Source organism: Corvus cornix, chromosome 2 (genome assembly GCF_000738735.6).
Source record: "Corvus cornix cornix isolate S_Up_H32 chromosome 2, ASM73873v5, whole genome shotgun sequence".
Taxonomy (NCBI): Eukaryota; Metazoa; Chordata; class Aves; order Passeriformes; family Corvidae; genus Corvus; species Corvus cornix.
The window spans coordinates 6,216,069-6,230,754 of NC_046333.1; the positions used below are offsets into that span (position 1 = coordinate 6,216,069).

General features: G+C 41.9%; 1 protein-coding gene across 3 annotated transcripts in view; it reads left to right on the top strand.

Moving 5' to 3' along the window:
* Positions 1–5,052: 5,052 nt before the first annotated feature.
* Positions 5,053–14,686, top strand: part of GALNT11 (polypeptide N-acetylgalactosaminyltransferase 11) — a 47,975-nt gene continuing 38,341 nt past the window's right edge. Inside the window, exon 1 of one of the 3 annotated variants that reach the window (XM_010394846.4) lies at positions 5,053–5,117. The gene's annotated coding sequence lies outside the window, so the exon portion shown is untranslated. Of the gene's footprint in view, positions 5,198–11,972; positions 12,078–14,686 lie in introns of those variants that run through there. The other 2 variants (XM_010394847.4, XM_010394845.4) reach the window with 2 other exon arrangements.

Genomic DNA, 14,686 nt, shown 5'->3' on the forward strand with positions numbered 1-14,686 from the left:
GTTTGTAGATCTTATCTGTGTCTTGTGTATGGGAAAAGGGAGAGAACCTGTTTATTGTAACATATTAGGTTTACTCTCGTCTCTTTCTGAGCACAACATTTGAGAGGTGCAGATGCTCTGCTGACACCAGCAATACTAAAAGGGAGTCTTTATTTTTATCATTTATTGCACTATCAAGGCATTCTGTCAATAAACAGCAAATGTGCAGGAGCACAGCTGGTGCCCAATGCAGTTTGAAAAGCACAAACACTCCTTCATAGCTTGTTGTAGGACATCCAAAAAAGAAACTCTTGAGCTTCCTGACTTGTTTTGTTAGAATTTTCATCAGCCCAAGAGGACAGCATTAGTGCTAAAAGTTTTTTAGTTCCAACAAGAAAATGTAAATAATTTGAAGCATGAGAGACTGAGGAAAAAACTTATTCAACATTCCAAAACTCATTTAATTATCATCTGGCTTTTCTAGTTATCCTTCTTTTTGATTTCTTTGCCCTGAATCTTAGCCTAAATTCTTCTTAGGCAAGTTCTGCTACTCTAACAAGATCTAACTGGTCAGATTCACAGATGACAGGGTGCAAAGCCTGTCATCATCCAAATTGGTTTTGATTTACCTTTGTGAAAAAATAAAAATCCCTTTCAGCTACAGGATCTAATGGCTTAAGAACTGGCCATTCTGGGTGTCAGCAGCAGTATCTGTGGTTGCCCCAGAACTCTTGGCCATTGGGTATCTTCCAGGCTTAGGGCGTCATGCAGCCGTGTTCCACGTGTCACTCCATATCCGTGTACCATGATATACCACACTGTCACTAATCCTTCACACAAGCCTCATTACCAACAGATCTGAGTATTTTAGGATGGCTTTTTAATACATAATCTCTTGGATTCTTCCCCTAAATCAATACTTGCTGAATCAACTCACTGGTCTGACTAGCTAAGGAAACTTCAGGAAACAGCATTAAAAACTAAGCAATATTCCCTCTGTACAGCCTGGCAAAGCCTACAGATTCTGACACCTACACTGAAGTGTCCCCATGCCGATGTCTTCATCTGCATACAAATTCCTCCTATAGTTGATACAGAACTACTCAATACAGTGATGAAGCTAAGAGCTATTCAGCTGTTCAGAATCCACTGATTGTACATATCTGCCTTGAGGTGGGCTGAACAGCTTGCTGTGCAACCATGAGCAGGGTTCAGCTTGCCAACCATCTGTGCTCAGAGACAACTGTGGTGGACTGAGATACCAACGACTTCCACATGAGATTTCAGACAGAACAGGCTTTTTAGGATACCTGCTGCTTCTTGGAGCAGGAGGCCAGGTAGAAAACTCCACAGTGCTTAAACTGGTACTCGATGCCTGCATTTATGTAACTAAATCCCACATTAATTCTCTGCTGAGTATAAGGGGAGCTTAGACATCTGGTTCACATGGAGACACCTACACACTGAAAAGCAAATTTAGGTGCCTTAATCTGCTGGCTGAATCCACCCCTTTACTTGGAGATTTCTTCAGCTGGCAGCTGCATTAGCATTATGCTTAAGAGGCTTCAACTGACATTTTTCTCATTTCCATTTCTAATCCACTCATGAGAACATTTATACTTTTGGCCTCTCCAATACACTTGCAGCAATTTACAACTGTAACTCTAGAGAAAACATACTTTCTTTTGTTTCTTTTAAATTTATTGCCTGGAAATTTCACTTAGGACAACTAAATCTTAATGCTGTAGGAAACATAGAATTCACTTTCTCTATTACAATAGATTTTTTTGACCATTATCACATTCATGTTCATTCACAGTCTTTTTCCAAATTAAACCATTCAAGTGTATTCAAACACTTTTTTTTTTTAAGGAAGCCATTCCAGATCTCCAATCAGTTCATTGCTTTTCTCTGTACCTTTTGTGGTGCTTTAGGGAGAATTCCACACAATATTCAAGATGGGCAAGCATTTTTGATTTTATAAATCTTCCCATCTTGTTCTTTATTCCTGTCTTAACGTACTGAACATCCTTTTTGCTTTTTCACCTGCTCCAAAGCACAGAATTGATGCCTTCAATAGATGAACCACAAGATTCTTTCCTGAGTGCTCCTAATACATTTAAGGGTATGTGGGGTGACCTTGTCCTACAGGCTTTTCCTTGGTGGTGGGTAACAATCTATCCTGTTCAGACATCTGTTTTTGCAAAGCTATTTAGCATATAATCCCTTTGACATCTCCACCCACTGTCAAATTTGATATATATGGCACAAGATTTCAGAAGTACTTGAGAAGAGACAGCAGAACAGATAAGCCCATATACATATTCTGAGTTGTCATTTAACCTTATTTCCTTGGGAAAGCAGGCAAAAAAACATGTCAAGTGGTCTGCAGCAAAAGTAACAATAGGAAGGAAGAGGTTTGAGAGCACCCAGATAAATGTCCTGTTTCCTCAAACACTCCAAATAAACTCTCCAGCACTTACAAGGGCTTTTTTATGCCACACAAAACCAAAACCACTTAGAAACTCCAGTAGGGGGTGTGCAGACTGACTTCAGTCATAGACAGCCCATAGGCAAACAGTTCTAACAGGAAACCACTGAAACAAATGCAAGTCCTCTCAGTTATTGAAAGAACACTTGGAGTTTCCTCCAGTCTTCTCTATCACACCTGGTCAACAAGCACTACACATCAGCTGGGCAAATTTATTCTGAACAATTTGGATTTGGAAAAATAATACATGTTAATTCTGTTTGGTTTTGAGGACATTTGCCTCCTTTTTCATGAGGTAGATGGGTCAATCTAAGAAATGAGGCAGGATTTAAAGAATATCTTTGGTGGCTGACTGTCCTTTTCTCTTGTATAATTTCTGTGTCCAAGACATGTCAACAATGAAGAAGACATGAAATTTCAGTGCTTGAGTACATAGGGAACCCAAATTTTGACCTCAACCCACACTGACAGGATTATTTTGGGTTATGGCTACTTGCCAGGACTTTTATATGAGTTCTTGTCTCTTGCTGTGAGCACATAGGAAGTGGGTCAACTAGTTAACACTTTGGAGTTATCACAGATCTTATTAAGCAATTGGGCTGGACAGATTAGCATTATCAGGAATTTTGAGAAGTGAAACACGTCTCAAAGACCTTACAGTAAATTACTCTAAAAAGTAGAGGTTTATTAATTCCATTAATAAAATGATAATCCAAGTACCAGGGAAACTCTTATAGATAAGAATTAAAAGAGATTAAATAGCTGGAATTACAAAGTGGGCAACAACTGGCCAAATTAGAAGGATTTCCAGGATAATGGTTCTGCAGAAAACAGATAGCATATGTGCTGAGGTTGCTTTTACCTAAAAGAGTTTAACACAAACTTGCAGTCCTTGGGCTAAATTATTGTAAGAGAGAGATCAAAGCTGATGTTAGCCATTATGAAGCAGGAATTCTGAAAAGCTGTCTGATGGGGGGCTGACTGTGTGGCTATCCCATTTAACTGTACCTTGCTTTCATCTTGATCCCTGCTACCTCCTTGCCATCCACCTACTAACCCCTCAACAGGCTGTAACTCCTTTTTCTCTCACTGCAGCTTCTGATTATGGATTGCCTTTTGCCCTCTGTACTCTAACGCTGCAGCTACAGCTCTTTGACGGGTTCTGGGTTCTGCTCTACTTTTGTTATTATAAAGCACCTTGCCATAATCTCTGGATATTAGGGGCAACATCCACCCCAGAATGGGCTTGGATGTGTCAGCCCAGTTTAATTTCCACTTCAATAAAATAAAATCTGCCATCTTCCAGGTGTCACTCAGGAGCTCAAGTTCTGTAATCTCGGTATTTACAAAATAAGCTCCTGGTCTGACAATGAGTTTGTTCCTAAACCTCACCAAGGTTTATAAATCCAACATGCCTTCCAGTTTCACCACTTTTCCTGGAGAAAGGATACCTGCCAAGTCGGTCCTGCACAAAGATGGATCTGTGGTGTGGTGGGTTTAGCAAGCCAGTGGCTCGACCCTTTACTCTGAGTATCAAAGATCTGAGGTTTCAGCATGACTCTCCACCTGTGAGGATGTAAATCTTGTCACTATGGAAGCACATTAACAGCCAATCTCAGGTTATTTCAGTGTAGCTGTGGTAGATTTCCCTCTGCTATCTCCCTCTTCCAGCTGAAGAAACCATCCCCTCACATTCCACACAACAACTCAAACTATAGGGTCAGGGATCCACGGCTGGTTAGCCTAGACATCCTCCATCAGCCTGACCTACACTCCTTTTTTTCCCCTTCAAAGCCCCTGGACAAGTACAGGGTCTGGAGCATCTCATTTATGAGGGGAGACTGTGGGAGCTGGGCCTGTTCAGTCTAAAGACTGAGAAGGGATCTCATTAATACATAAAAATATCTCAGACACGGGTGCCAAGAGGATGGTGCTGGACTCTTTTTGCCAGCAACTCTTTGGTGCCCAGGAACAAGACAAGGAGCTATGGCCATAAACTGAAACACAAGAAGTTTCACTTCAACGTGAGAACGACCTTCTTTACAATGAGGGTGGCAGAGCACTGGAAGAGCTGCCCAGGGAGGTCATGGAGTCTCCCCTCTCTGGAGACATTCCAAACCCACCTGGACACACTCTTCTGTCCCCGGCCCCAGGTGACCCTGCCTTGGCAGGGGGGTTGGGCTGGATGGGATCTCCAGACATCCAATCCAAACAATTCTGTGACTCTGTACTTCCAGGGGCCACTTAAGGCCGAAAAGCCCGAAACAAATACCTTAAGGGGCTGGAAAAGGTTTTAATCGGCACAGAGAGCTGCCAGACACCGTGTAAGCCCGCTGGGACGAGCAGACATACACAGCAAATCTGAGGGGACGAGGGGAGCGAAAGCCGCACATCCACAGCCCTGCACTCCTGACTGCCCTCACAGCTCGGCAAAAAGGACGCAGGACACATCCTCACAGCCCCTCGGCTCTGCCCCTCAGGGCTCGCCATGTTCTCCAGCCGCCCCTGCTCCGCCTGTCATGGCGGCTGCGGAGGAGGAGGAAGAGGAGGAGAATGGGGAGGAGAAGGAGGAGGAGGCAGCGGTCACATGGCGCGAGCGCCGCCACAGCGGGCGCGGGGCGGGCGAAGGGGCGATGCCGCCGCCGCGGTGAGTGCGGGGCTGTGCGGGACACGGGCCGTGGTGGCGGCGTGAGGGGAGGCGGCCCCGGCGGGGGAACCGGCGCCGGGGTGAGGGGCAGCCCGGGGGTGAGAACGGGGCCAGCGGCGGTATTGGACTCTCTGTACACGGTGGTGTTTGGTCGTAGATTGGATTCGATGATCTCAGAGGTCTTTTCCAACCTAATTGATTGTGCGATTCTGTTTTCCCGCCTGCCCTGAGGCTGCGGTTCCTGAGCCCCAGCGGCGGGTCCGCTCCAGGACTGCCCCGGTTCGGGTCTCGGGCGAGATGACAGCGGGAGGCTGCCCCGGCCGGGTCCCCGCCTGACCCGGTCCCCTGCTGGGGGCTCCTGGTTTAACCTGACCCCGGGGGGAGACCGAGGAGCTGCAGCGGGTTGTGCTACACAGGATGGGAGATAACGTAATTACTGTTTTTTATAGTCTTTAAGTGCACGTGAAGGGGCAGCAGCAGCACGCCTGCAGGTAGACTGAAACTCTGCAAATCTGACCCGAAATGTGAGGATCGGTACGTGTTGGTGTTGCTGGCGCTGCTCCGTTCATTGATTCGTTTGTAGGGCGAGATCAGACATTGCTTTTTGGAGCGCTGTGTGACCCCGTGGTGTATTAAAGCTTTATTATTTTTATGAAAGGGAAATTTATTTTAAAACCGTTTCTTCCCCCCTCTGCTCCCCCCTTGTTCTTCAGTTTATACTTATATGCAACATTGAGGCTTCTCTCTTCCTTTTAGCAAGTATGTGTTATTCTTTGTGGCTGGTCTTCAGCCCTTCTAGTCAGTTCGTTATTACCATGTGGTATTTTTCTTTTTTGTATGTGTGTGTTAAAGCTTATAAGGAAAGCTGTAGCAGAACATACTGAAGCAAATGGATTGTCTCAAAGTTACTTGCAAGGCAGAATAAAGTTTCTCTGGTCCCTTGCTTGCAAGAAAACAGACAAATCTGAATAAGCCACCAAAAGCTCTGTGCTACTGGCAGTGGGGAGCTTAGCAGGTCAGAATTCTGTGCTGTGATGTGGTACTGGAAGCAAACATTGTGTTTAGAATCCACCTTTCCAGACAGCTGCTTCACCTTTGTTCACTTCCTCACAGGTGTCAGCCTTAAAACCGCTGTTGAAAGTAATTAGAGCACTGAAGCTCTCCATTACAGCATGTTTGCCAAGCTGTATCCTGAGGTGTTTTTAATATCAGTTGCAGGGCAGCTGCAGTAGACCTTACCGAACTTTATTACATAATTAAAGTGCAGTCCCTGCTCTTCCAAAGAAAAAAATAAAATCTCATGACCTGACTTTGTTGCTGTTCTGTAAACCATCAGTGTTTTCTCCATTTGGTCCAGAGTATTTGGAGCATTGCTTTATATTCAAAGGAAGGGTGAAATCTCTCAGTTCCAGCACAGTGATTGTGCAGGTGGGCAGGGTTGTTAACACTGCTAACATGCTTTGTTTTTCCCTGGAAAATGCATTTCAACATAAGATCAAATGCCTTCTCTCTGTAGAAAGAGTACTCTGGTAGTCTGTAAGTGATATTAAGTATTCTTGCATGCTTTATGAGCTAGCTTTTTTTTTCTTTCCTATGGATGTTATCTTAATAGGAAACTATACCCAGAGTGCAGGCTGTGTCCAGGAAAGGATGGTACCAACCTCTTCCTGACAGTGTGTTTCTGCCATGCTACCCTGTAGAGGACCCCTAAATATGTGAAATAGTCCAGCTGGGATTCCTAGGCCTCATTTTAGACCAGCATAAATGGCCAGGTGGTTCCAGATAAGAGGCTTTTGATTAACAAGCAATTGGCCTCCCCCGGTAGAACTCTCTGAAGAACTGCATGCCTTCTGCATAAGCTTTTCCTCGTCACTGGGTAAGATAAGCTCCTGCAGAGTTTTAGGAGCTCTTCTGCAGCAGGGAAGGAAAGAAATAACAGTGCAGCTCTAATGAGCCTTCGTCTCCCAGCCTCAGATGAGGATGCCAGCAGGCAAAGTGGCATTTGTTCTGCTGTAAGAGAGTCTGACTGCAGATTTCAGGGCCTGTGGCCTGGCTTCTACTATCTAATCACATTCTCAGAGGCTGGAAATCAATACTGCATTATGCATGGGAGTAACGTTGGATAGGGTTTCTGAAAAGCTTCTGTATGACAGTAGTTTATGAGAAGGGGTGAATCTGATCATCATTTTCATAGTGATGTAAAATAACAGTAGGTGTGATTGAAGCATTTTAGGAGGCAGAAAGCCCAGAAGCAGCAGGGCAAGGGAAATAAAGATAAATTATTGGTATTTTGAAAACTTACACAAAGGAGGCTTCTTCACAGTAAGTGATGGAAACCCCAAGTTATTTAATGGTGGGTATAGGGCATGTGTGTAGTGTGGGGTCACATGGATGAGGTTAGAATTGTCTGAGCAGAAAGTAAAAGTGGGGATTTTGGATCTTCCAGTGAGAAAGAACAGGGTACTGTGGGGGTGAAAAGAACAGAGGCAGGATGGTTCTTTGGTTACGTTCCTTGAAGGTCCTGTAGAACAGTTGCAGTCTGAGCAGCCAGCAAGCTGAGTTTGACAGTGTGGCAGCTGTGTGTTGATAACCTGAAGGAGAGAAGTAAAGGGAGATGTCCACTGAAGGGAAAAAGCAAAACTTCTAAGATTACATTAATTCTTTTTTGTGACTGTTGTTTGTCAACTTCCTAAATAGTTCCATCTGCCTGGCTAGGTGATACTACAGCTACAGGTATCCCCAAAATCAAGCAATTTCCTTTAGTACCATTTGTTCTGGAGAGATGTTGCTTGCTGTTGCAGAGCAAAAGTGAGTTCTCGTATTTCAAGTGCAGAAATGAATTTGTTTTTTCTTTCTCAAAAAGTATTACAGAGGTGAACTCTGATTCAATCCCTGTTAGAGTGTGGGAGGCAGATGAACTGTCTTCTTATCTAAAGTTTCCTTTCAAAACATATGGTGGTTTATGGAGATGAAAGCATCTGCTGTTGCAGCTACTGTGTTAATGTATAAAGTACTGTCAGTGGTAAGGCCTCAGCTGTTCAACCAGGGTTTTGCAGCATGAGTAAAAGCATTTGTTTAGCTCTCTTTGTGTAAGTCAATAGTATGCACCACATCCTTCAGCCACGTTCTAGCATGTTTCTCATGTGAGTCAGCATTGTGTAAGAATTAGTGTAAATTCCCTGTTTGAAAACTCTGTAAAAACTAGAAATACATTGCAGCAAAAAAGGCGGAAAAATAGGAAGCTGATTGTACTGTTTCATTCAAGAATTGACTTCAAGTATACTAAATTTCTGATATTTTGTTGTAGGAACTTCTGAACTTATTCCCTGAGATGTGAAAATACGCTAAGTCTGTAGATTAAATAATTGATGGTGTTACTGAAATGTAGAGTACAAAGTGAAGTGCCTGTAAAAGTGTGTTGCATGTGTTGTATCTCAGCCTTTTCTTGTGCACTCTGGCTTGGCAGCCTGATCCTTTGCATGTTTGAAACTGGAACACAGTGCTCAGGGGTGAATCAGCTTTTCCACTGCTGATGCTGATTAGAGACCCCTGATGCAGGAACCTCAGGATTTGGTGCTGCCTGCTCTGTGCTTTAGAGTGTGAGCAAGAAGAAATTGTGCAGGCCAGGGAGGAGTCCAGAGCCAATATCCAATATCCCATAGTGCTCGTGGGCCTTTGATGTCTTTGTGGCTCCAAGTTCAGTTGGGAGCAGGTGACCTGTTGTGGTTTTCTGTCTCATGGCAGTAGTGCCGTTGCAAGTTCTGCATTTCTGAGCCTGAAGTTTGCTCTGACTGACAAGTTTTACCTTATCAGCTCTGCTACAGAGACTGTTCACATTCATGCTCCAGCCTCTCTTGCCATGGAACAGGACAAAAGTAACTCTTGCTGCTCAAGAGGGAAGGAATATGTGCACGAAGAAATGCTGCAGAGTGGCTGTTTGGGGGGTAACTGCCCACCTGCAATAACTTTTTGTCACTCCTAAGACTTCAACTATGGAGACACTGCACCATTTAAGAAGCCAGATTTTAAATTGACAGGCTAAGCTAATAAACTTGCAGAGGCATGCTGAAAGGAAGGTACCTCAGTGAAGGGTTGCTATGTGCCAAACTGATTTAAGCAAATACTTAATGAATAATAGAAGCATGTTCGTGGAGGTCTTCTTAGTTTGTGTAAAACCATCCAAATGTTGCTTGGCTAAATGACACAGATTTTCTTGTGCAGACAAGGATTAAATTGGGTGCTTTAAACCTTGGAGGTGGCCTTAATTAAAACACAGATACTTTTCCAGGAAGCACAAACTATCCTGTTTTGATTCAAAACCTCTCATGAATCAATCTTTGTATGTATTTTGACTATTTTGCGAATTCCTGAAGCATAACGTCAAGAACAAAGGATGCCACTGTCTCTAATACTTCTCATATTTGTTATTGAGTATGTTTTCTAGAAGTGTTTCCTTTAGTTTTCCATTTCCTGGAATACCTTAATTTTGTCAGTTAGCATGTATCTGTTATCTCTGGTGTCAGCAGATGTCGAGACTCATCACCCATGAACCAAGAGGAGGCCAAGTTTTGGATTGCACATTAACCTTCTGTGCAAGCAGAGTGTTGGGAGGCATGGCTCCTACTGAAGTGGGAAAATGTATTTTTGGTCTGCTATTCATTTTGTTGCAACATCCGTGATTTCAACATCAAAATCCAGTTTCCCATCAGAAACACTGGCAATAGATAAGTAGAAGAAAAGTGACCAAGAGGGGATGGAAAAGGAGTGGTCCACAGCTCTTTCCTCAAAGGGATTTCTTGGGAGAAGGAAAGATTGAGTCTGTAAGATCACGGAGAAGGAATGAAAGACTAAGAAAATTAATTTTTGGCGTAACTTGTAGAAGTTTGCTCTCCTTACAGGCAGTGTACGATCTATTTCTGCTATTGACTTCTTTTAATCCAACAATTAAACTATTTGCCTTAATGCATCAGGAGAGAGCAGAGACATTGAGTTGATGAGAATCTCATCAAAATCTGCAGCAAAACAAATACTTCAACCAGTGTGTCCCTTGGCTCGATCTGGTACTTGTCCTGGTGCAGTCAGGGAGTTGGAGAGAGAACACAAAGTATGTTTATATCCTTAGGATTACTCTCTTTTATTAATGTCTGGAGACATTTGTGAGAGGATAAAAGACATAGAGAAAAACCTGTGTGCAGAAAATACTTTAAACTTCTGATGAGAAAATGAATCCAAAGCAAGAAGATTGCAGGGTTTTGGTTTATCTCAGAATTTCTTACTGGGGAATAAATGAAAGTTCCAAATGGCATGGATACCGCAGACTTTGTGCTAAAGCTTGGAGTGAAAAACTCCAAGTGATGTTTGTTTCTAGACATGAGAAATGCAGATGGACATTGAATTCAACTCATGCTTTTGGTATTTTTTCCTTTCTACTTTTTTTTTTTTTAAATGGCCATCCACATGGAAAAACACAGGACATGGTATATTGAGGAAATCTCTAAGAAAGTGCCATCTCTTTATAGCATGGAGAAATATAACAGGGTTAAGAACTCTGAGCAGTTTAGAATGAGTTAAATATTTTCCTGTTAGAGGCAATCTAGGGATTTAAACTGTAACTTGTTTTAACCTCACTCCTAATTCTGGGGCTACGTTTCATCTATTGTTTATAATTTTGTTTGTTTGGTTTTTGTTGTTTGGGGTTTTTTTTAAACAAATAAAGCCTTATGCTTATATCAGTTACTCAGGCTCTATAAAGATGTTTGATCCTGTTCTGACTGAAAAAAGTATTTCTATGTAAATTTCTGCCTATTGAAAAGGAAAACCCTGCAGAAGGAGAAATGAAGTAGATTTGTATGATTTGTGGGGAGTAGGCGCGGACATTTAGGAATTCTGTAATCTGATGCTGCAGCATAAGATGCAATGTAACCATTCTCATTAAGTAGTTTCCAATTCTGTAGTACAAATAGTAACATAATTGCAGTGGATTTGCATTTTATATATGTTCGGGTAGAGTCTTTGGAAGTTTCTAGTGTGAGTCGGCAGATGCCTTTTATGTCTTTTTTTGTATCCAGCTGTTGATTTCAGTACTGAGTTCTGCACAAGTGTATGGTAGATATCTTCTGGGAGCTACTGCAGAATTTGTGCCAAGTGCAGTTTCCATGGTTAGTAGTCACAGGTTTAAAACAAACTGGTCAACCCCACTTTTTACCACTGTCCTACTCAAAAGTACTTTAGTGAGGTCTGTTTTGTTGACAGACCTGCTGCCAGCTTTTTTTGTCAGGAGGGTTGCACAAGTGAAGTCTGATTTTTTTTTTTTTTTTTTTCTCATTTTTTTAAGAATTAGAAAATGTGCTTTTGCTTTTGTTGTAAAAGACTGGAAAAAAGCCCAAAGCACTTCTGTTGAAAATTTCTGAAGATGAATAGAATGCGTACCTAGAAAATTTCTGTCAAAATGTGGAAATCTCATGAAGTTACTAGTGATTTGGAAAATGGCGAGTAAAGGAATTTTTGTACAACTTAATGATTATTTTCTCTAGCATTATTATTGTCCAGTCATGATGAAGAATGCCACTGATTGATTATGTGAGTGGCAGGAAAATGACCATGAGTATATTACCAAATCCATGGATTGATATGGATCATGCATCAGCTGAAAAAACATAATAAAAGAGATGTGAAAAATAATTGCAAACAAAAATATATTGATGCTTTTGGGGCAGTATATGCAGGCAAAAGAGTGCATGCAGCATTGGTGTCCTCAGACCCATCCAAACTGGGCTGTTTTCCTAGAGAAATCTGTGCCTGTTACCCTATTCCCAGTCAGGACTTGCAAGCAACAAAGTGTTAAGTTTCTGGCTCAGCGGTTCATTGTTCACTGGGAATGAAGACACCGACTGGATCTGCAGTCAATGTGCTCTCCTGTGTAACCTTGCACTGCTTCAGTGCCGACTCCTCTGGAAAAAGGTGAGGGTTCTACAGTTCAGCTGTTCCTGTAGAAGTGTCGCTAATCTAATTATTTTGCATGAATCTGCGTTTTTGTTGTTATTTCGGTGAGCTTTGCAGGCATAAAATGTGAGGAACAGCTAAGCAGATTTTAAACATTTAGAAAAGGTATTAAGCAGCTTATTTGTGTGTAGTTGACCTTGTAAGCTCTCTTACATTCTGCGTTTGTATATAGTGCTGAAGGGTTGTTAAACTAATATTTAGATGCATGAATCTTTAATGTGATGGATGCATTGAAGAACAACTTGTGGGGTGTTTAACCTTGCTGTTTGCTAAGCTCTGTGAAGAAGGAAGGGCTGTATTGCAAAATGCATTTCTTTGGAGACATTCTGGCTTCTTTCAGAGCTGGTTTTACTGATGAAAAGAAAATCTCGCTGTTTGAATTAGTAGAAAGTATTTATTAGCAACAAAAAAGGCAGAAGGTATTTTTAGGACTCCGGGAATGGCATGACATGTATTTGTGTGCCAGATGGCTTAAAGGAACATGCAGCTGAGCAGCCTACAGGGCGTTTGTCAGGGGGATAGGTAAGAATTTCTTTCTTATAACTGTGCTTTGGGAAATAAGAAGGATTTTTGTGGAGGGGAATGAGGACACTGCAGCAGCATGAAACTGTCTACTGTATTGCACTTATTTACCCAGAATTGGGCACTAGGATTTTGGTAAACTCACATTTCTAATCCAAGAGTACTTGTTTTCTCCAAGCAGGCTGGACTATTATGTTACTTTTCTTGATGCAGCATTGTACCACTGGTTGTAACTAAACCGGGTATTCTTTTCAGCTGTTGGTTAACATGAGATCCTGGCTTAAACAAGTTTTTCTTTCCAAAACTTGTAACTGCTTTTTCCACTAAAATTGTGTCCTTAAATTAGAGTCCTCATTAAATATTCTCTCTTCATGGAGTGGAGTAATACGTGGGGAGAAAGGTACCCTTTATCAGTAAGGAAAAAACCCAGTATGTTTTATTGTTGACAAAAAGGTGGAAGGTGTTAGGGCAGAAGATACTTGAGCATTTCTTTAAGGGAGCTTTTGAAATGCAAGTGGATAAAGGAGGAATTTCACATTTTTATTATAAAAAAGCCAAAGTGTTTGCATACACTCGGTATGGCAGCCTACTTAAGTAAAGATTTTTTTTACTGGAGTTGAGAAATTCCAAAAAGCTTGGTAAGCAAAGTTATGTTACTAGAGGAGGCGTTTTAATGTATAGTTCACAGATTTGAAAATGATACTGTGCAATATTTAGATATCTCTTGTTAAAGCCCAAAAACTGAAATACAAATCAGTATATGAGTGAGTCATTTGACACAGGAAAAATAGTAAGGACTCAGAACCTAAAGACCTAAGAAGATGAATTATTAAATTTGTCCTAAAACACTTAAAGCTTTTCAGACTTCATATAGTCAGAGTATAGTTTCACAGGTCTTGAACGATTCATGCAACTAATCTACGTGCCTTTCTTTATCTTTAAAATATAATGAATATTATTGGTATTTTAAGATTATCTGTAAACTGTTGCTCAAGATTTTGTATTCATTCCAGGAGGATTTATTTTAGGTGGCATGACAGGGATTTGTGTATCTATGCTGAAATGACTAAACTGTTGGCTCTCAAAGCTTTGAAAGTTGAATTTAGAAGGGACTTGCAGAGGCTAATTAAAAATAGATCTTAATGTGTCATCTCATTAAAATGAATGGGAACAGTGGTCTTATGCAAGAGGACCTGTGGTCCACAGGATATTTCTGTGAATGAGAGTTGGTGTGACTGAACATTAACATTAACATGATTTAACATTAGTCTTTTTTAGTTCTTTCTTTCTCCTACCTTGCACCTCACTAAATAGCCTGGGTCTGTTTTCTTGGTAACATCCCTGTAGGTAGCAACAGGCTGCTATTTAATTCTCATCCCAAAGCCATCTCTTCTGCAGGCTGAAGGAGCCCAGCATGCTCAGTTCTCAGAGGGCAAGTGTTCCAGCCTGTGACCAATCTAGGTGGCCCTTCACTGAACTCACTCCAGTTTTCTGATGTCTGTCTTGTACTGGCAAATCCCTCCTTAGGTGCTGTCCTCTGCCTGTGGTCTCAGGGAGCAGTGGAATTGCACCCCTGCATCAGCTGGCTGTGCTCCTGTGGGTTCATCGCTCAGCTCTCCTTGCTGCAGGGTTGTGCTTAGCCAGACCTTGGCTGGTCCTTCTCTGCAGAGCTGTTCCTCAGGCTGTGCCAGCAGCCACGGAAGTGGTCTGTCCCAGGTGCAGGACTTGGCATCTGTCCTTGCTGAATGTCATGATTTAGATTCCTATAGGCCCAACCTGTCTTTGCATGAGTAGTTACCTGCCTGTATTCTGTCAAAAAGAGCCACTTAATTCATAAAGCGCAATCACCCATCCCTCTGTAAGGTCAAAAATTAATGGTTGTTTTTAATTAAAAACAAACTGGCAGGTAGATTCAATTTAGTAATAAAACAATCCTGTTGGACTTTTTTTAAGGAGGAGTTAAATTGGCTTGTGCTTAGATTCTGGAGCACACAAAACACTTTATTTTGAAGTGTCTACTACTTTTGTTCTGGCTGTGTGGATGT